The sequence below is a fragment of the Canis lupus genome, chromosome 23 (genome assembly GCF_048164855.1).
Source record: "Canis lupus baileyi chromosome 23, mCanLup2.hap1, whole genome shotgun sequence".
Taxonomy (NCBI): Eukaryota; Metazoa; Chordata; class Mammalia; order Carnivora; family Canidae; genus Canis; species Canis lupus.
Window position 1 is genome coordinate 15,647,674 of NC_132860.1, and position 20,547 is coordinate 15,668,220.

The 20,547-nt window shown below is 52.6% G+C and overlaps 1 protein-coding gene and 1 long non-coding RNA gene across 15 annotated transcripts in view; one reads left to right on the forward strand and one right to left on the reverse strand.

The window, feature by feature from the left end:
* Positions 1 to 16,418, reverse strand: part of MICAL2 (microtubule associated monooxygenase, calponin and LIM domain containing 2) — a 222,473-nt gene extending 206,055 nt beyond the window's left edge. For 11 of the 12 annotated variants that reach the window (XM_072794051.1, XM_072794050.1, XM_072794049.1 and 8 more), the window contains exon 1: positions 16,281 to 16,418. The gene's annotated coding sequence lies outside the window, so the exon portion shown is untranslated. Of the gene's footprint in view, positions 1 to 15,077; positions 15,500 to 16,280 lie in introns of all 12 variants that reach the window. The other variant, XM_072794056.1, reaches the window with a different exon arrangement.
* LOC140614778 (uncharacterized) lies at positions 2,814 to 12,012 on the forward strand. Of its 3 annotated transcripts, none has more exons than XR_012015556.1 (4): positions 2,855 to 3,116; positions 5,604 to 5,944; positions 9,244 to 9,415; positions 9,891 to 12,012. It is a non-coding gene; the product is annotated as an uncharacterized lncRNA (long non-coding RNA). The 3 variants fall into 3 exon arrangements; XR_012015555.1 differs by having other exon boundaries at positions 9,247 to 9,415; XR_012015554.1 differs by lacking the exons at positions 9,244 to 9,415; positions 9,891 to 12,012 and having other exon boundaries at positions 2,814 to 3,116; positions 5,604 to 6,375.
* Positions 16,419 to 20,547: the final 4,129 nt, after the last annotated feature.

Consider the following 20,547-nt stretch of genomic DNA (forward strand, 5'->3'; position numbering starts at 1 on the left):
CCTGGACTGAAGGCGGTGCTAGCCGTTGAGCAACCCGGGCTGCCCAAAGCCCACATTCTTCAAGCACTATACTATTTTAAAATATACTATTCTATAATAAAGTCACAACAAGAAAGTTGTTCTGACCCCCAAGCCCTAAATTCTAAGAACTTCAGTGCATTGCTCCTCATTCCCCCTCCAACCTAAGCTCTGCCATCATTCCCCTTCTACCAGTTACCTGCTCTCCCCCTCACCCCTGTCCCAGTGCTCCCTCTTCCCAGTTCCACCCCACTGTACCTAAGTCAGAGGGGTCAAACTCACGGCCTTCTGTAGGCCCTAGGCATCTGGGATCTCCGCCTGCCATTCAGCCTCTCTGCTACAGCCCCCTATACCCCATCCTCTACAGTCACCTGGGATATCTTACCGCACATGACACCCTTCTGCTCAAGCACACTCAAAGGCCCCCTGCTGCCTAGAGCCGAAGCCCCCAGTGGATGGAAAAGGATCAACTGGGGACTCAAGATCCCTGTAGGATCTGGCCTGGCCTCCTTCCCTTTGGACCCAGAGCTCTCTTTCTCTGGCTTATATGTCCCAGAGGCAGGGCAAGTCAGTAAGGTCTTTCCAACCACCCCATCTAAAACTCCAGACTTCCCCTCCACCTGCACCCAGAACATCCTATCTTTTTCCCTGCTTAGTGATCTCCACACGCCTCATCACCTCGTCTCATACATTTGACCTGCTACGGTCTCTCTCCCCCCCTGCTAGAACATATGGTCTATGTGGCAAGGGCTCTCACCCCTTTTTCCCCCTTCTGCAACCCTAGCACCTAGAACAGCTTCCAGTACAGAAGAAGAACTCATAAATATCTGCTGAATGAACATTCAACATGCCTAAGGAGAAAGTGTCCAAACAGAACAATGGGTGGGGGAAATAGCTAGCGTGCCTCTGGCCTCCTTCTCTGCTCCTGAAGACGTTTCTGGAGCAGAGGCTGTAGATGTCTAGATTAAGATATACAGAGGTCAGAACACTTTCTAGGTCATTCTCCATTGGATTTATAAAAATGCCCTAGGAGACCCTCGGCCCATATCCTCCCGGCCCTGTTCTGAACTTAGGGCATTCATTTGCACCCACGTGTGCACACAAACACACACTCTCTCACCCTGTCATACTGAAGACTGTCTGCCTCTGTCCTAAACTCATGTGTCCAGCCTCATTTCCTCCTGCCCACCTTCAAACTAAACTATGTCCCATCTCCCCAGGCCTCTACACCCACTAGAAATACTCTCCTCTTCCTTCCATGTACCCATTTGCACTCCATGGATCCTTCTAGATTCAGATCAAATGCAGCCTCCTCCTCTCCCCATCTTCCCTCTTTCCCTTCCAAGCTTCCTGGGCCCTCTCCAGCCCCTAGGAAACATTCCCCACACCCATTGCTATCTCTACCGTCTTACGGAATTAGTCATGAACTACCTTGTGATTTGCCTTCTATGATCTGCTTTGAAAAATATATATACGTCTTGTTTTCCTGAGTATGTGGTGAATGCTTTGGGAGGTGAGGCAGGGCCCTACCCTCGTTGCCATCTACATAGCACAGGGCTTAGGGCACACAGTAGGTGCTCGAAGTCGGCTTCGCAATTACCTGTCCAAGGTAAATAAGTCACCTTCCTAATCAGGTCATTTCCTCAATTACAGGTGCCTGGACCAGCTTCTCCCAATACCCTGCATTTTTTCTTCAGGGTCTGCTCTGCCCTTGGTAATCTGCAAGCCCAGTTATGAGCTTCTGCTTTCAAAGGGTGTTAGACCCATTCTAATCACGCTCCCCTGAGCCGGGCAGATAAGTACAATGTGTGAAGAAATGATCCGTAAAGTCCTGCAGGTCTGGAAAAGGAAAGTATATCATTCTTGGAGGCAAACCCAGGCATTCAGAGCGTTCCAGTTACCTCAAATACCGAAATTCAACAGGGAGGGAAACACACACCATGGTGGGAGTTTTAGGGGAGTCATGGCAAAAAACCAACACTTGAGGCTCATGCGCACCTGTGGAGCATGAGCTCTTAGTAAACCATGATTACAAGTGGCAGCAAAAAAAAAAAACAAGTGGCAGCAAAGTCTCAAGTTACTTCTGAGCTTCAAAGAAGAGAGTCCAGAGGGAGGCAGTTTACTCAGACCCTCTGTGTACCAGACTGTAGAAGAGGGTCCCCTCGCATCCCTCCTGCAAGGTCAGTGGGCTGTCACTAGCCCCTGACTCAACCAGGTGAGTCACACTCTTTCCACAGTTCACCAAGCAGGAGTCCCAGGTAGTCTGTGGCTGGGTTTTTTGTTTCTTTTCTTTTTTAATTTAGAGTAGAAAATACATTCAAAAGTCAAAACTCACAAAAGCACCCAGGAAATGTGTGCCTTCTACGGCATCTGCCCGGCCTGCCCCCACGCTGAACCAGGGAGCCGCTCTCACTAGTGGCTTGTGCTGCATCCCTGACAATGTTTATGTGTGTACACGCAGATCTAAATGTTTGTTCTTTTCTTTAGTGACTGATACACACCTCTCCGTGGCCAGCTTTTATCTCTTCAAGGAACAGACTTGGGATGGGAGACAGAGGATCTCTACATAACAACAACAAAAAAGCATGAAACAAAGGAAAATGTTCTGGAGAACACAGGTGTGTGCTCAGAGAAGAACGAAGCCATAATGGGAAGGTCCCTGGCGGGGGGAGGGGGGGGGCATGGGGGTCAGCTGCTGATGGGATCTCAGCCCAGCCAGGGAAGAGCTCAGGTGGGGCAGGTGGGGGGTGTGGGGGGTGAGTGGGAGACACCACAGCCAAGGGCTGAAACCCCACTGGCTGAAATCTCTTGGCTGGCCTCACCTTCCAGAACAGGGAGGAAGTATCCATAGAAACAGGACTAACCTGATTCCCACAACAACGGCAGAATGGGTTAGTGACCAGGAGGGAGGAACTGTGGAGGAAAAGCAATCATTTCCTCCGAAATTTGTTGGGAGACCAAGAAGGGGAAGCTGGCGCCAGAGACTCTCACCGACTTCAAATGGCTGGGAGCACGGAAGGACCAGAGATTGAGGAAGTCCATGATTCAGACTCTGAAAAGCAGTTCCAGTTCCACCAGGGAGTGAGGGCGGAGGAGTGGTGAGGAGGAGGGAAGGGGAGGAAGGGAGATGAGGAGGAGGAGGAGGGTGGGGCGAGGAGCCTTTTGGGGTGCAGGCCGCTCACCATAGACTGGGAACAGTCTGGGGACACGCTGGCGAGACTCCAACTCCCCCTCTTCCCCGAACTGTGAAACCTTGAGCAAATCACTTAACCCCTCTGTGCCTTCATTTCCTCATTGGTAAGTGGGGCAAATGACAACATCTACCTCAGGGGCTTAGCACAAGAATTAAACGAGTTTATGTTTACAAAGCCCTGATACCGGCGCTTGGCACACAGACAACTACTATGTAACATGGTGCAGAGCAGGAACCATGTGGTTGCACCGGGGGGCCCTTGACAAGGCCAGTTGTTGTTTTTGTTTTTTTTTTTTAAGGCCAGTTGTTTAAAAACCCCATCACTGAAAGTGTCCCATCACTGGAAGAAGGACGCATAACCAAGAAAGCCCTAAGACAGTAATGCAAGGCCTGTCCCCGTGTCAACCAGAGGATGCAAGCAGAGGATGCAAGCACGGCAGAGGGCAGAGGGCAGGAAGATCTGGGGAGGTCTTCTTGACCCAAGGGGTCCAGAGCCACAGAGGGGCCCTGGGAAGTCGGACCTCGGTTCCACTCCAGGTGCATAGGGGCCCCTCTCTAAAAGAGCCATCTTTAGGGATCCCTGGGTGGCGCAGCGGTTTGGCGCCTGCCTTTGGCCCAGGGCGCGATCCTGGAGACCCGGGATCGAATCCCACATCGGGCTCCCGGTGCATGGAGGCTGCTTCTCCCTCTGCCTGTGTCTCTGCCTCTCTCTCTCTCTGTGACTATCATGAATAAATAAATAAAATTTAAAAAAAAATAAAAATAAAAGAGCCATCTTTAGACTGACAAAGATCCAACACCAAAATGAGAAAGGGAGCTGGGATGGGGGACAAGCTTGGTTTTTAAAATACATATATTTGGATATTTTCAGTGACTGTAAGTCCCTTGGCCCAGAGCATTGGGAACTCTTGCAGATGAGACCGCTGAACTCCTGCTGCATCTCTGCGGGGCAGCCCGGGGACACCCGAAAGTGGTCTCGGGGCACTCTGGGAACTGCCAACATGTGCTGTCAACCAGAGTCCACTTCGTTCTGTGAGGGGATACTTGGTGGCAGATGGAAGATTGCAATAGCCATGGCATATCCAGATTCAAGAAGACATCTGGTCGGAAGTCAGAAAAGCAAATGGACAGTGACTCAGGAAAGGAGCAGCCTAGACAGCCATTCCCAAAACAAGTTGATGGAAGATTTCATGTTGCCTGAGGGGAAGGCTCTAGTAGCCTGCCAGGGGGCTCTCTCCTGATAAGCATTTTATCAGCAACTCAGGTGATGCTATGGAAGGAGTTCAATTAATTAACATATAATGTATTATTGGTTTCAGAGGTAGAGTTCAGTGATCCATCTGTGGTGATAACACCCCAAGCTCATCATGTCAGGTACCCTCCTTACTGCCCATCACCCAGTTACCCCCATCCCACACCACCTCCCTACCCGCCTCCCCTCCAGCAAAGATATGGAAGGCGTACTTAAAAGAGGATCCTGAAAGAGCTCAATGGAACATGGTTGCACCGAATTTAACAAAGTTGAAATTTAACAGAAATGGTTGTTCTGAATCAGATGGGAGCAAAATAGGAGGCTCCGCATTGAAGTTCTAAAGCCACACGCGTTTAGGACAGAGAAGATGCAGCTTAGCAATACCACGTGTTAAAAAGATCTGGTCAGCAGTAAACGTCAGTGAGTCAAGGGTGTGATGTAGCTGCCAGAAAAGCTGCTGAGATCTTGGGCTGCATTAAGAGGAGTAGAATGGCCTAAACTAAGGAGGTGAATACCACGAAAACCACATATGGTCTGGGCGCTGCCCTCAGGGTAGGAGAAAAATATGAACAAACGGGAGTTTGCTCAGAGGAGAACCACAGAGAAGGTAAAAAGAACTGAACTCACATCACAGATTAATCTGGAAGACTTAAGAGAGAACAAGAGGGCTCCCTTTTGTTCTACTACTAATCTTTACTAATCTGCCTCTTGTTTACTAGTATCATGTTTTACTAATGAGAAGATGCGTATTTTTTCAATCATAAAATCTCTGAAAGCAGAATGTAACTTCTAGCCCCTTAACATCTAAGTAAGATGAAGAAAAGCATCACCGCTTTACCAAAATACAATAATGCGTCAGAAGAGCCACAAAGATGGCTGAGTCAAAAAGTGACTTGGAAGAGTCACGTTCTGAAACTACAGATGGTTTAGAAAAGGCTTATCCAATTTGTCTTCATTTTTCCGTACATACAAGTGTTATGGGATACAAACTTCTATCCAAAGTCTAAAAGGGAAAAAAAATAAAAATTTAAATTAAAAAAAAAAAAGTCTAAAAGGGTTCTTTCAGGAAATATACAACTTTTCGGTGATCACAAAGTCTTGTTCCACAATTTAACTGGAAGCACTTTTTCTTTCCTGAAGGTACACGAAATAGTGGTACACCTTCCGATGGGTGGTATCGCAGACTGGATTCAAAAACTGTATCTGAGGAGCTGACGTGTGGAGGGAAAGAGGAGACTCGTTCCCTATGGCTTCCAAGAAGGAAGACTGGGACCAAATGCCAGAAGCTATCGGGAGCCATCAGGGAGGTGACAGAGAGGAGCTGCCCAAAGATGGAACAGGTCAGCTCTGATGTGCAAGCCCAGGCTGGGCCACCACGTGGGGAAATCTAACACCAACGGGAACAGCCCTGTGGCTCCAAGGTCTGATGGAGGAGATCTCACCACAAAGGGAAAGGTGCTTCATCTTTCTTCATCGCACACGTAGGTGCTTTGATGGAGCCATTCTCTTAAAAAGTCACTCCTTAAAGGTAGTTCACACTCAGGGAACAGTACTGACTGGGAGGCCAGAAGCAAAGAGGAGCCCCGTCCATGTCGATGCTCTCAGACTCCTGTGGGCCAATTCGGGGATGGGCTGGAAGAGGATGGGCCTCCTCTACACCCGCCGCGTACCAGGCACCACCATAGGTGTGCCACGTACGTTGCCCCATTTAATCCTCACAGCCGCCCTGAGAGGTGGATATTATCACTCCTATCTAACAGGAGAAACTTGAAGCTCAGTGAAAGCAAATGGCTGGCCAAACAAAGGTCTTACAACTCTGAAAACCATGGGCAGTGTGACAACGTGGGTCAGATAAAGGAAACTCCAGAAGTCTCAGTTGCAGAAGGAATAAACTGAACAATTAACTGATCAATCAATGAACCAATGTGGTCTCATTTTGGTAGCACCGATACTAGAAAAAAGAAAGATGAAAGCTGGTTCGGTGCCCTACACGCCCCGCCCCACCCCACCCCACCCCACCCCCGACAATAGCTCCCATGGGCGCTGAACTCATGTCATTTGCTGCCTGTAGGAGCAATTTATTTATTCCATCACATACATCGAGGGTGTTTCTGAGGCCTATATGGCAGAGAACAGGTGCTGGCAACCCTGCTCAAATGTCAAAGCCTTAGGGGCACCAGGTTGCCATGCCTCCCACCTGCCAGGTTAACACTGGAACTGGCGGCAGCTGAGCTCAGCTTCTGTCCTCTCCCCACGGCCAGGTGTCCAGAGGGCTGGGGTTGGGGGGAAAGGCTGGGGAGTCAGCCCAGCCCCTGCATGTTCCAGCTGCCTGGAGACATAAGTTATGCCCCACATGCATACCCACGTGTCTCCACGGGGGACATAAACCCAAAGTGTGCAGCACCCACCTGAAGGGGATATTCAGGTGCTTGTGAGACCCCAAGGAAGGGAGAATCAGTCCCTTCAGAGGCTGGCCCACAATGCTCTGCGAACACCTGACACCTGCAGAAACCCCCCTACGCAGCCCCTAGCACTCAGGGCTGGCCGGATTCCAGCCTTCCACAGCTTCCACAGCGCCCCCTAGGCAGCCCCCATGTTTCTACCATGTGGCATCCTGAATGTGCCTTCACTTTTCCACATTTTTTGGTGCTAAACCTCTGGCCATCTCTGCCTTTGGAAATTCTATTTTTCCAAGACCCACCTCAACCACCAAGGGCCACCTCCTCTAGGAAACCCTCCCTGATTCCACCATGAGGCTCTCCAAAGCACATTCAACACTCTACGTTGATATATGGGTAGCTTGTCTATGCACCTCCGCGCATTAGGCTGGGGCTCTGCTCCTGTCATTCATCGCAGCATCCCCAGCACAGCAGCTACACACTGAGCTCAAGAGCCTTGGCCATGTTGCTCCATGCCCTGCCTGACGGCACCTTATTTACAGTCCTGATTCCCTCCTGCACCTCTTCCAGATGACTCATCCCCTTAGGTTCAGCCTCAGCTGACAGCTAATCAGAGATAAACTAATCTGTCAACCTATCCTTCGCCATTAAATTCTGTATTTTTTATAAGGGCCTGCTGAAAACAAAGGTGAGAATTTCACCTCCAAGGCTCTGGAGGAGATATTTTTGATGACAAAGGATCTTGCACCAAGCAATTGAGCAAGCCAGTGCTACAAGTGTACACATCCTAAATTCGAAGAATGCCAGAGCTGTGAGAAAGGGGTGGGGCTCTGTCCTCAAAAGTGATGGCCAAGTGCAATTAAAGCTGCCCAAGACAAACCACAAGATCACGGCTTAGCAGAAATGGTGGAGGGAGAAGAGACTTGACTCCCATCTGGCTGCATGACCTTGAGCAAGGAACCACGGCTCCCTGGCTTCTGCTCAGTACCAACAGACCCCTGAGCCTTGGGTTCCCCATAAGCAAAAACCACTGTGGCAGGAGTGAGAGCTGGATGATCTCAGAGGGCCCTTCCAGTCTGACATCCCAAAGTCCTGTGACTCATGGCCTCCATCTCTCTCCCTCCCTCCCGGGAGGTCAGTATCATTTGAGCCTACCCTAGTTCCTCTCCCGACTCACCTTGAACCCCACCCGGGTCTGAAGGGAAAGGCAATGTTAAAGATCTCCCAGCGGGTCAGCAGGCAGCCGGGGGAGGAGGGGGAAAGGGTGCACCACCACAGGTGAAAGGAAGGGTCAGAACTGGAGGCAGGTGTTGGTATCTATGGACACAGAAATGCTCCTCATTCACGCTGCCATCTGTCCCAGCCTGGAAAAAGACAGCTGGTCGCCTTTGCTTTCCTGACCTACCTTTTTAAGAGATTACAACTGCTTGCCAAATTTAAGTGCTGCTCTAAAAGCAGGACATATAAGGTCTCTCAGCCTGGATCGGAAGGTTTCAGAGCGGGTAAAGAGCAGGAGCGATGCAGAATAAAGCTTGGAGGCAATCTAGGCCGCTCTGTGCAGCCATGCCAATTAAACATCTTTAAAAATAGCCTCTCTCTTCTCTCGTGCTGAAGATAAAGATGAAGTTTCAGCAATAACCAGACATCTGCTAGGAGCTTCTGAAGAGATCACAACATAAACACTCCGGAGAGCAGCCATAAACAGCCCAGAGCCCTCCCCAGGCGGCCAGCAGCGTCCTGCTCACCAGCGTGGGTGGGGAGGGACACAGAAGGAGGGGGTGCTGTGGACAGGCTGGGCTCCCCAGGGTGGGAGGAGGTGGGGAGGAGCTCGACTGGACAGAAAATGGAGAACTGGCTGCCTTCTGCAGGGAAATAAGAGCTCAGGAACCCACCAAGAGAATTTCCAGGAAGGAATTCAGATGATTCCAGGCCAGTGTCATTTGTTCTGAAAATGGGTCACTCCTTAAAAGTGGAAGATATTTCTGAGTGCCTATCTATGCAGGGTGCTTCACAAACAACTATTTTAATTCCATATCTACATCAACCCCTTGAGATAGATGTAATGACCTCCTTTATATAGACTAAAATACTAGTGTTCATGGACTTGCCCGAGGCCACATGGCTGGGATTTGAACCCAGGTCTGTCTTAGTGGGACTGCCTGTTTGTGCCTATATCACCTATATCCAGAACAGGCCCCTGAGGTGTATTCTCAACGCCCAGGCTCTCTGCACCCACAAATCTAACACATGGAAATTCTGCATGGGGAGAGGTGGCAAAGTAGGGGGGGAGGGGCAATACTCAAGCTTTGGCTAATTCAAGTAACCACCGAGCCTCGGGAGCCCTGTGGGCCTTGCCACTCCTCATCCTGGTTGCTTCCCAGCAGGTCCAAAGAGGAGCCAAGGGGGAGACGGGTGCAAATCGAGGCCTGGATTCTGCTGCCAGGATCCACGGGAGACTAGTGACAGCAGATGCCACTGAGGAAGAAAAGGGAGAGCTGGAGGACGGGAAGAAGAGAGACTTTTCATTGGATGACCTTTGTCCTAAGTGAATGAGTAGGTTGCCACCGTCTGTGCATGGGGGGGGGGGGCACCCTGCATCCCTGTGCATGTGTGTCTCTGTGTGGGTGGGTGAGTCATTTTTTAAGAGAGTCCATGATGTCAGGTACAAGATAACAGACACGCCCAGGCTAGAGATGGAAACCTGGAGCGAGCAGGAGTGCTGGGCCCTTGGCTGCCACAAACCTAGAATCCAGAACAAGCCTGAGACCTCATCCAGAGCCTCCTCCTTCCTACCCAACAGTCCTGTCTGGCAGCTCCAGGCAGGCAGCTGAGCAGCTATCCTGGCATGGACCCCATGGTCCCCAAGGCCTTGACCATTTGCACATGCCGCACAGGACGTTCCCTGAGAAAAGAGATGGACCTAGTCGTCTCTCTGAAGTCTAGAAGGAGGCCTCCCCCATGGTCCTGTCTATTCCTCTCTTCTGTTTTCCCTTTCATCTGCGATCAGATCCCTACCTCCTTCCTGCAGGGGTCTCCTCACCTCACCTTTGCATCAAGCTGTGCAAAAAGCCTGCTCTCCTAATACAGGAGCCACCACCTGCGCTCTGACTTCACAGCAGCCACGACCTCGGCGTCCTAACCTCAGTATCCCCTCCTGCTCTTCCAGGATGAACTGTTACCTGACAGAGGGTTCAGCGGCTCTAGAAGGCCCCCCGGCAGGCCCTGGGCCTGCTCTGCTCCAGGCAGCAACTCTCCCAGGGACCAAAGGGTCTGAGCAGCTTTTTCCTGAAACCTCTCCATCCTCCCCCTACACTTCATCTCTTGGCCCCGGGTACAAGTGAAACCCTGAGATCCTGCAAATCTTCACTCGTTACAATCAGTACCCAGATAAGTAGCCCAGGCCAGCCATTCAGAGTCACCAGAGCAAAGCCCTGGTTTCCGCATCTGCTGCAGCACATTGATACGACAGGAGCAAGGCCAGGACAGGATGTTCTGAAACTCCCACTCCTGCCTCTGGCATGGCTGGGCTGGGCCACTGGACTGGGTGTGTCAGGAGCTCACAACCTTCTCTGGTGGCAGCTCGGAGATCCAAAGCCACCGTCCAGCTCCTTGCAACCCTCCTCTTGCTGCCAGCAGAAAGGATATCTGCTCGGGACATCCCTCTAGGCGGGGGCGGGGCTGGGGGGGACCTGAGCCCCAAAGCAGCAGGAAACAAATCCCTCCTCCAAGAGACGCCTTTACCTGTGTATTCCCCAAAGAGAAATCTGACCAGGCCTAGGAAGGAATGCAAATGCAGCCAGGGATGGGGGGGGCCACCCCTCCGCTGTGAGGTGGGGATTCGGGGTGGGGTGCAGGCACGGAAATTACCCTGACCCTCAGGGGAGAGAACCACTACTGCAAATAAAGAACTCACCACAAGCCCAACCTTAAAAACACCAGCACCGTCCACACACAATTCCCTGCCAGCCACCAGGGCGACAGGCCACATTTTCCTAGGATGATCTACGATAGTATTTAGGTGTGTGAAGGGTACAGAGCAATTGCATTTAAGAAACGATACCAGCCCTGCCCTTCATATGGGGCACAGCAATGGACCCTTTCTCAGCAGCTAACAGAGAAGGGAAGGGTCTCAAAAATCAGATTTCACCATGATCTGGCCTTGCAGTGAAATTCTGTTTGTGACCAGAGGGCCCCACGTCCCCTATCATCCCTGCCAGCCCTGAGTTTGTGAGACCAGATGATCGGTGCTTTTAGAAAGGAGGAGACTTATCAGTGCAGACCAGTCATGTTTTCTACCTCTGGAGAAGATGCAGGGAGGAAACAGAAATGGTGGAGGGAGCGGTCAGGGCCCCCTGCCCCCCAAAGTGAGCTGAGCGGGGTGTTTGGCTATCAGGCACTTTCCCAAGAGGACAAGACAGGCCATCCCGGCCTGAAGCTTCGCCCTGCCGACCTTGCCTTAATGACCATGTCATTCTGTGTTCCTCTGAGAGCTCAACCTCTCCTGAGTAAAAAAAATCAAAATCAAGAGCCTACCATTAGAATGATTTCATTCTCAGGAAGGAAAGGGGAAAGGGAGGAGGTAAAATAGGAGAGAGGATGAGGCTGCATGGGTTCCATTGCTTCCTATCTCTGAAGTCCCAGCTTTCTTTATTCTCTAATTTGTGGAAACTCAGGTAAGTTCTATAGGATAATTCATAAAACAAATAAATAAAACAAGCAAATATCAAGATCCCAATGGCTCTGTGACCTTGTTCACATACACAGCCACACAAAATCCATGTATAATTTTGTATGACCATCCACATTGAAGAAAATTCTCTTTTTAAGAGGGAAAAAAACCAATTCTTGGATTTTCCATTAGAAAAAAAAAAAAGTTTTTCTTGTGAACATTTTGGGAAAATACTCAAAAGATGACAAAAGATAAAGGAAAAAGAATCAACTGTAGCACTGCCATCAAAAAAGAAGGATTTATGGCAGCCCGGGTGGCTCAGCAGTTTAGCGCTGCCTTCAGCCCAGGGCATGATCCTAGAGACCCCGGATCGAGTCCCACATCGGGCTCCCTGCATGGAGCCTGCTTCTCCCTCTGCCTGAGTCTCTGCCTCTCTCTTCGTGCTCTCTGTCTCTGTCTCTCTCTCTCTCTCTCTGTGTCTCTCGTGGATAAATAAATGAAATCTTTTTTTTTTTAAAGAAGGACTTAAAAATTCTGTTATATTTCTAACTAGTGGGAAAGACTATATGGGGGGGTACAAGACAAAACAAACAACGACAAAAACAAAAGGAAGACAAAACAATTGTTCATTCTGAGGGCTGTTTGCACGGGGGGGGGGGGGGGGGGCCCTCCTCGGTGGGCCAGACCTTATGGCGATTTGACAGGGAATCCAGCAGGAGTGAGGCAGACCTCTTCCTTCCCTCCCGAGCTGCCAGTCTCCTTCATCAGGATGCCCACAAAGGTGCCAGAGGTGACACTATCCCTTCACCACAAATTCGGACAAGATACTGAAAGGTCATAAGTGTTTGTGGTCTGTCCCAACTGGCCAGCTGCTGACAAATAGGGATTTGAGAAAGGCTCCACAGGTGGCCAGGTGTGGGGCAGGTCCGAGGAGGCGTGTGAAGGCCCAGGGAAGGGCGGCAGCCCAGACAGAGGTGTGCAGAGTTCTCCGTGCAGCCCTCGTGCCAAGCGTCTGGGTCAGAACGTGGTGATGCCTGTGGCCGAGTAAGGAGGGATTCCAAGCTCTAGCAGAAATGACCTCAGTCCCCGTCTGCCCCACAGATGATGGGGAGGGCGTTGGGGGCGGGGGGGGGGGGAGACCAGCTGCTGACTGGGGCACAAAGGCAGCCATCTGGGCTCCCCACCGCAAACTAGAGCAGTGCAGTGAGCACAGCAAATAGTTCTCCTATTATTTCACGATGTTTACAGACTGACGCTTGCTGAGGAAACCTCCACACGCGAGCAAGTCATCTTTTTTTTAGACCTCTTATCTAAACAGTCACGGGCAGTCACACAAACCCAGGACAGGGTCCATTCAGGCGGCGACACCACTGGACAGATGCTCTGCAAGCCTCCGCCCCATCCCAGATGCCACACGGGGATCCAGCTCGCCACAGCAGTGGATTCCAGCCTCCTCGAGGGGTGTGCTGGCCAGTGGGGGAGCTAGCTGGGCACTTAAGCCAGAGGGTCATGGCTGGTTAAAAAAGTGGAGGCGAAGCCGCTCCAGACTAAAACAGGCATAAAAGGACTAGCTACCAAATGCAGCATGCACACTTGGATCCTGATTCGAACAAACCAACTACGAAGGTCCTTTCTGAGACAATCAGGGAACTCTGTATATGGTCAGATGAGACCGAAGAACTACTGTTAACTTCATTACATGCAAGAATGGTAATCGGTTATGAAAAAAAAAAAAAACATTCTTTTACAAATAGATATATACTGGATTAGCTAGGGGCAAAAATGACATGATTATCAGAGATTTGCTTTAAAATACTTCACAAAGGAGAGGAGGGGAGAAAAAGAGAGAGATGAAGCCAGCCCGGCACAGTCTTGATGACTGTTGAACTAGATAATGAGTATGTGGGGCTCACTAGACGATTCTATTTTTGTGTTTGAAGACGTCCGTGGATAGGTTAAAACAGGACTGCAGTACATCGTGGTGGACGGCTTAATGAAGACTGGTACAAAAGGCTAAGGGAATAAGGGAATACGGAGCAAAGAGCGAGGAGGATCTGTAGGAACCAGGAAAGAAATCTGTTAAGTTTTGCGAGTGTCCTAAAAGCCATTTCACAGTAGGGTGGGAAGCCATGGTCATAAAGAATTACTACAGAAGTCGGGGAATAGTGAGTGCAGCAGAGGAGCTGCAAGCACCAACCCTCCAGAGTACAGAGCACAGCCCACGGGCTTTTTCTGCTTTCTTTCTGCTTCCTTCAATACTTAACTCACCTCATAAATCTCATTCATACAGACTGAGACCAGGATCCTAGCTTAGTTACTCGCTGGCGATGTGAAAGACGGGGAGAGGAGGGAGTTTTAACCTTCCCCCAGTCTCAGTCTCCTCATCTGTAAAATGGGGACAACCCAGCTACTTCTTTGAAGGGCTAATGTGGGGGAACCTAGTGATATAAACGATGAAAAGTCCCAGCATGATAAACAGTATTCCCTTCCCTGGCTCTTAAAACAATAGACTTGTAGCCCTGGCAGGGCTTCTAAGGTGAGCAATGTTCAGCCCAAATCTTATTGCACCCATACCCTACCCCTCCCGCCAGAATCAAGGCTCTGCACCAAGAAGGCAGGAAGTGAAAGGGGCAGGTCCATGGTTGACAGGCACACCCAGATGAGGGTAAGGACATGGGCCGAGAGAAGAGACACGCCCCAATTAGAGGCAGAGGAGGATTCCTCAGCTGTTCCTCCTCTCCTTGCAGCTCCTGGGAATGGGCCTCCAATGAACAAGCTAAAACCAGCCTTAGTCCATAAGATGCTGTTTACTGAAGGACAACTGGTTGGTATCGGGCTAATCATGATTTTCTCTGAGAAGAGAGGGATGAGCAGAAAGCCTGAGCTCCGGGACTTGCAGGAAGGAGGCATGGAGGAGAGTGATGTCGTTTTCTGTGAAGTTATGCTCAAACTGAAGATCTCAACCACCTTACAACCATAACTAATACACCTCAACAACTGTCGCCCCGAAACAAAACAAACAAAACTAGAATCGGATCTAAGGTAGAGATTATTTAATAGTCTTTCTAGACCATCCCAGGAGCCAGCTTTCAGAGGTAAGACCAAGTCAACCAATGGGCACAGGCAGGCTTCCTCCCCACCGCCACCCCCCAGACAGCACCCAGACACCAGCAGATCGACCCCTTCCCATTACAGCAGGACCTAACAGCATTACCAGCCTTTCATCCCTGACTGGAGGACAGGGCGAGCGAGTGGTCTGCGGGTTCAACAACCTGGGCTAACCGGGCTCAGTTCCAGTGCTTTGCTAAAGCAGCAGCCTCTGAATCCTAAGAATCTTTTCAAAGTCCAGGAGGCTCCAATCAGCACAGTAGAGCCACGATCCTGGGGGCACGGCGCTCTCTACAGCCACGGGGCAGCAGTAAGAACCCTGGATTTAGTTCTGGCCGAGCCCGGTCCAAATCCGAGCTCAGCCACTTCCTGGGTGACCTTGGCCACTTACCCTACCTGGGGGTCTGTTTCCCCACTTCTGAGACGAGGAGGGCAAACCTGAGTTTTTGGAGAGTAACCGTGAAATCCGCTGCTGCGGTGCCACAGGGCAGGACCTGTGGGTGGGTAGGCAGGTAATAAATCTGTCTTCTGTCCGAAGGTGAGTTCTTACTCCTCAGAACATCCGTTGCGGCTGCCCTGGGCACTCGAGGCCCACTTGTTGGGCTCGCCCTCTCCGGGTAGGGAAGGAGAACCAAGCTGACCCAGGAGCGAGGGCACCCAGGCACATAAACACCAGAGGGCCAACCCACTCCGGCTTTCTTTCCGGAGGACCTGCCCACGGGGGGGCCAGTTAGTGACTTCACCCTCCACAGAAACCACAGACGACTAGGGGCAGGAAGCCAGGCTGACAGCCAGAGGGTCCGCACGCTGCCGTAGGGTCCTGCGAGGTCGGAGGGGCTCCAGATACAAGCTCTTTGGGCCTGAAAACCCAGAACCCGGGTTACGGAATTAACGCTGTGCAAAGCGGCGCGCGTTCGCTCTGGTTTCCACACGCCTCCTCCCCATCCAGCAAGGGCGATTCCCGGCTCTGCCCCAGGCTGGCCTAGGATGGAGTTAACCCCGCTCGCTCCGGCCTGGAAGCCAGGTCAGCGGCCGGCGCCCGGGGCACGAGCCCCTTCCCCCAGGGCTGTGCGGGCGGCGGCGCGGCGGGCGCTCGGGGCCTGGGGCGCGCCTGGCTGCTGGGGGCGCCCGGGCCACCTCGCGGCCCCCGGCCCCGGCCTCGGTCCCGGTCCCGGTCCCAGCCGCAGCCGCAGGCGGCCCGGCCACTGACATTTGGCCCCACTCAACTTCCTGTTGCTAAGGAGGGAGGGGAGCCGGGGCGGGGAGGGGAGCGCCCGAGAAGGCCGGGGCGGGGGGGGAGCCTGAACCCGCATCACCGGGAGGCAAAGTTCGGGGACGCCCTGCCCCGGGGCGCGGGCGGTCGCGCCCCCTCCGCGGTGCCGTTTGGGATTTGCTCGGCTCGGGATTGCGGGTTTGGGGCTGCGGCGGCGCCGGGGGCAGCTCGGGGGCGCGGGGCGGGCGCCGAGCGCGCCCTGAGCCCCTCCCGGAGACCTGCCGGGCAGCCCCGGGCTCCCTGGGCTCGGCCACCTGCCCGCGCGCGCCCCGGGGTTCGCGGGGAGAGATGCTGCGGCCGCACCTGCCGGCCCCGCCACGGTCCCCGGCCCGCCCCCTCCCGGGAGCCCCGCACCCCGGGCCCCTCACCGGGATCCGCGCCGGGGCCGAGCCCGGGTCAGCTGCGCCTCCGCCGAGGCCCGCGGACGCGCGGCCGGGACCCGCAGGCGGCCTGCGGCGCCGGGAGCTGGAGACGCGGCGGCGCAGGCTGGGCCCGGCGAGGAGCGCCCGCTCGGTGCGCCCCGGCCGCCCCCCCGGAGCCGCCCCCGGGGCCGCGGCCAATCGCAGCGCAGCCGGGGGCGCGGCCCGCCCCCGCCCGGGGCCCGCGGCCAATGGCGCTGCGGCGCGGAGCCCGCCCCCGGGCGCGCCCGCCCCGCCCCCAGGGGCCAGCTGTCACCGCGGCTGCCGGCGGGCGCACGTGGGCCGCGGCCGGGCGCGGGAGCCGGGCTCGGGGCGCTCGGGGCGCTCGGGGCGCTGGGGGCGTCCGGCTCGGCTCGGCCCGGCGGGGGCGGGAAGGGGGCGGGAAGGGGGCGCGTCACGGAGCTGCCGCATGAGAACCTGGCTGCTCGCGTCCCAGCGTCGAGGGAGAGGCAGGGCCGCGCCTCGGCCCGGGCAGCTGGGAAGCAAGCCGCAGCTTCCCCTTTTGCAAGCGAGCGAGCAGCCTGGCCCGTCCTGGACCGACTGTGGACCTCCCTCCCCGCTGTGCCCCTCGACTCCCCTGGGCTTCAGCAGACGCCCCGTTAGCGGACAGGCTCTTCCGCTCCCCTGGACTGGCCTGCCTAGGATGCAGGTGGTGGCTCTCGTGTTTTGTCACCCTCACCGATAGTTTCACTCCTTTCCCTTTATTCCCTTTCACTAACTTTTATATTCCCCAAATGAATGAGACCATATACTGTTTGTCCTTTTCCGATTGACTTATTTCGCTCAGCATAATAACTCTGGAAAATGAACAAGGGGTAGTGGAAAGGGAAGTGGGGGGGGGATTGGGGTGACTGGGTGATGGGCACTGAGGGGGGCACTTGGCGGGATGAGCACTGGGTGTTATGCTATATGCTGGCAAAGTGAACTCCAATAAAAAATAATAAATAAATTAAATAAATAAATAAATAATAAAAATAAAAAAGGATGCAGGTGGTGGGAAGAGGGGCGGTGGGGCTACCTTAGTCAAATCACCTAAGCACCCTCTTCTCTTGGCTGTCAAATGGCTGCCTTAGTCTCTGCTCTGCCCACGCTCCTGGCTTGCCCATACCCCCTCAGCTGCAGAGAGCACCATCCACAGAAAACTCAGGGTGAACACTGTGGGGCCTAGTGAGGGGTGTAAAGTCGTGGGAAGCTGTAAATACTACCAACAACTTGTGCAGACCGCCCCCATTTAGTAGTGATCATGAAACAGGGATCCCCAGGGCAGGAGCCGTGTCTTACTCACCTCTGGAGTTCAGGGTCTATCACCAGCTTGGCCCAGAGCAGGCATCAATAAATATTTTTGGAACTGAGCTGACCCAGGAGAGCAGAACAGGCAAGCTTGGGCAGTGAGAGAAGAGTGTTGTGGCTCCAGGCTGCTGGAATTTCCGCAGCACCGGACCACCCTCTAGAGAGGTCTACATGTTTCCTTGCCAAGCAGGTACAAAATGAAGTTTGCCCCTAACAAACCTGGGCCTTATCTGGTTCTCTCTGCCCCTTACCAGGTGAGCCTACTCCAGGACTTTTGGGTTTTCTCGGGGATTGTCCTACCTGGTAGTTCTCTTAGCATTTTCGGAGTTCAGTCAACTTCCTGCAGGTGAACTGCAGCAAAAGCTGTCCCTGTTCAGTCTGTAAAAGTCAGCAGTGGCTCTCAGAGGGGCAGCTCTCTGCTCTGATAGAACATTGCGGGTGATGCCAGTTGATGGCGTGCTCTCTCTGCACGTTTTCTCAATCCTGTTGATGGCGCTGTAAGGTCTGTATCTTTGTTATCGTTCCCTTTAACAGATGTGGAAACTGAGACTCAGTGAGGTAAAGTAACTTTTCAAGGTCACATGGTTAATAAGTAACAAGGTCGGAATTTGAGCCCAGAGCTATCTGATCCCAGAATCTGCATGCCTAACTACTGTGCACTGGGCCCCTACAGCCCTGCTTACGCCTCTAGAGCACTGGACAGGCCGTGTCTATCTCCAAAGGAGCTGCTCTGGGGCCTGCCCACCCAAACATCCTATTGAGCTCAGGCCTGGGCACTGTTAGGGACAGCAGGTGAGACCAGCATGGCCCTGCTTTACTTACAGAGTGACAGAGGAGACCCTAGACAGGAGCTTCGGCAAACAGGGCTGCCTCTGCCCCCAGCACAAAGCCTCCCTGGACACAGAAGGCCTCTTCCTTCTGGCCTAGGTCTGAGACACCCCTGTTGGGGATGGAGCTGGAGCTGGAGATAGTCATTGATTCAATTCACAAATGCTCCTGCGAGCTGGATGTTCCTGCCTTCATGTAACTCACAGCACAGCTGATAAATAACCAGAAGTACCAGGTGCTATGACAGCTGTATTCTTTATTGCTTTTATCTTTTCTAATTTCAATCACCTTATCTCTAGCACAATGTTCTCCAAGTCAAAGAAATTTAACTCTAGTTCAGGAACACTTTGGGCCAACCCAATTTTGCAAGGAGAGCACTGCTCAGTATAGAAGTTCTAGTAGCTCAAAGACTAAAATTTAGCACTGCCTTCCTAGGACCTTTGCTCTTCTCCCTCACCCAACTTTGTTGTGTTTTGTTTTTCCCACTCCACTTTTTTAACTCGGGGGCTCAGGTAAGTAAGAAAGACCCTTGCTTAGGTGAGCTTTTAGGGCAAGTTGGGAGCTCCTGGGAGCTAAGTGCCTGGATGGAGATAGCTTTGGGACCTCTTGAGCCAGCAGTGAGAGCCCATCACCATCACTCACAAGCCACTCTTTCTGGCCATCTCCCTGGAGAGTACAGAGAAATGAGGATTAGGAGATGACAGCTCCACCTGCACAGCAGCAACCATGGCATCGCCCACTGAACTGTGTGTCCGGGAGTTTATACAACTAAGCTCTTCAAAGAGAAGGTTATGCAAAGTTAGAGCAGACCAGAGAGGGAAATATCATCTAAGCCCCTCATTTAACAGATAAATAAAAAAACAAATTGCGGCCCCAGGAAAGGGAAGGTGCTTATGAGTGTCACGGAGTGTGGGAATGGGTTCCAGGTCTCAGAGGCCCCCACCTCTCTGGTAGCACACAGGCAAACTCGCACTCGTCGTGCAGCGGCTCAGGATGCTATATTTAATAATAATCTCTTCCCCCGCCCCCTCCTCTCAGGAACGGTGAATGTGTGCTGGTGAAGGTTGTCTGGGAGATGCAGATGGCCACATTAGCATCAGAGGGAGGGAGAGAAGGAAGGCCCAGATTCATCCCTAAAAATATCTGCATCTCAGACTGGAAGCCATGGGTTTACCAGCACATACGTGCCTCCATCGAGAAGACTTCAGCTGGTGATCTCCGTCATCATTGCTTATCTACCTGACGGTGTTCCAAGACGCCTGTGGGGGTGTCAGGCCTGGCTTCCTTTTATTTCAAGCCTAGCAATTTGCTTGAAGAAAGGTCAGAGTTGAACTCAGTGGATTCCCATGCAAAGATTTTCTATGGAGAAGCCAGGATGCCTCTCACAGCACTCGAATGGCAGGGAGAAGTGTTATACCACCAGGGAGAAGCGTTATACCATCTCCCCCTCCAACTGAGAGAGGGTCCCTGCCCTTGGACCTCTTCCTCCTGTGCTTCTGGTCCAGGAAGAGGTAAAATAGTGGGTGTGGTTCTCACCAGTTCCTCCCCAAGCTGCTATCAGCACAACTTTGGGCTTTCGGAAGGGAGCGGAAGGCTGGTATCTATACAAAGTCCAATGACCTTCTTAAATGATGAGAAAATGCTGATTGGCCCCAGGCCACGCTGGGAGCTGTCTTTGGAGAAGGACTTTCTAAACCAGGGAGTGGAAACATTTGTACCTCCCTCAAAGGGACACAGAAGTGTATAAGAAGCAAGATCACTGGGGCCTTGTTCTAGCCCGTTATCTTCTTGATAGGCCTCAGAACGCTCTATGTTTCATAGATAAGGCATATAAATGTTTTCAAGGTCAGAGGAACTCATCAGGCCTACCACATTTTCAGTGGGTTTTCCAGAGACAGCTCAGGGAAGAAATGGCACCTGTCAAATTCAATAATGCCCTCAGAGAGACTGTAGCACTTTAGGGAATGTGTGCATGTTGGCAGCAATGATGGGAAACTCGGTGTGGGAGAGCTATGAGAGCAGGCCAGAGATGACCTACCAGAGCAAACAGAGACAGAGACTAGGTGTGCAGGGGGTGAGAGGAAGAGACACAGGGTCA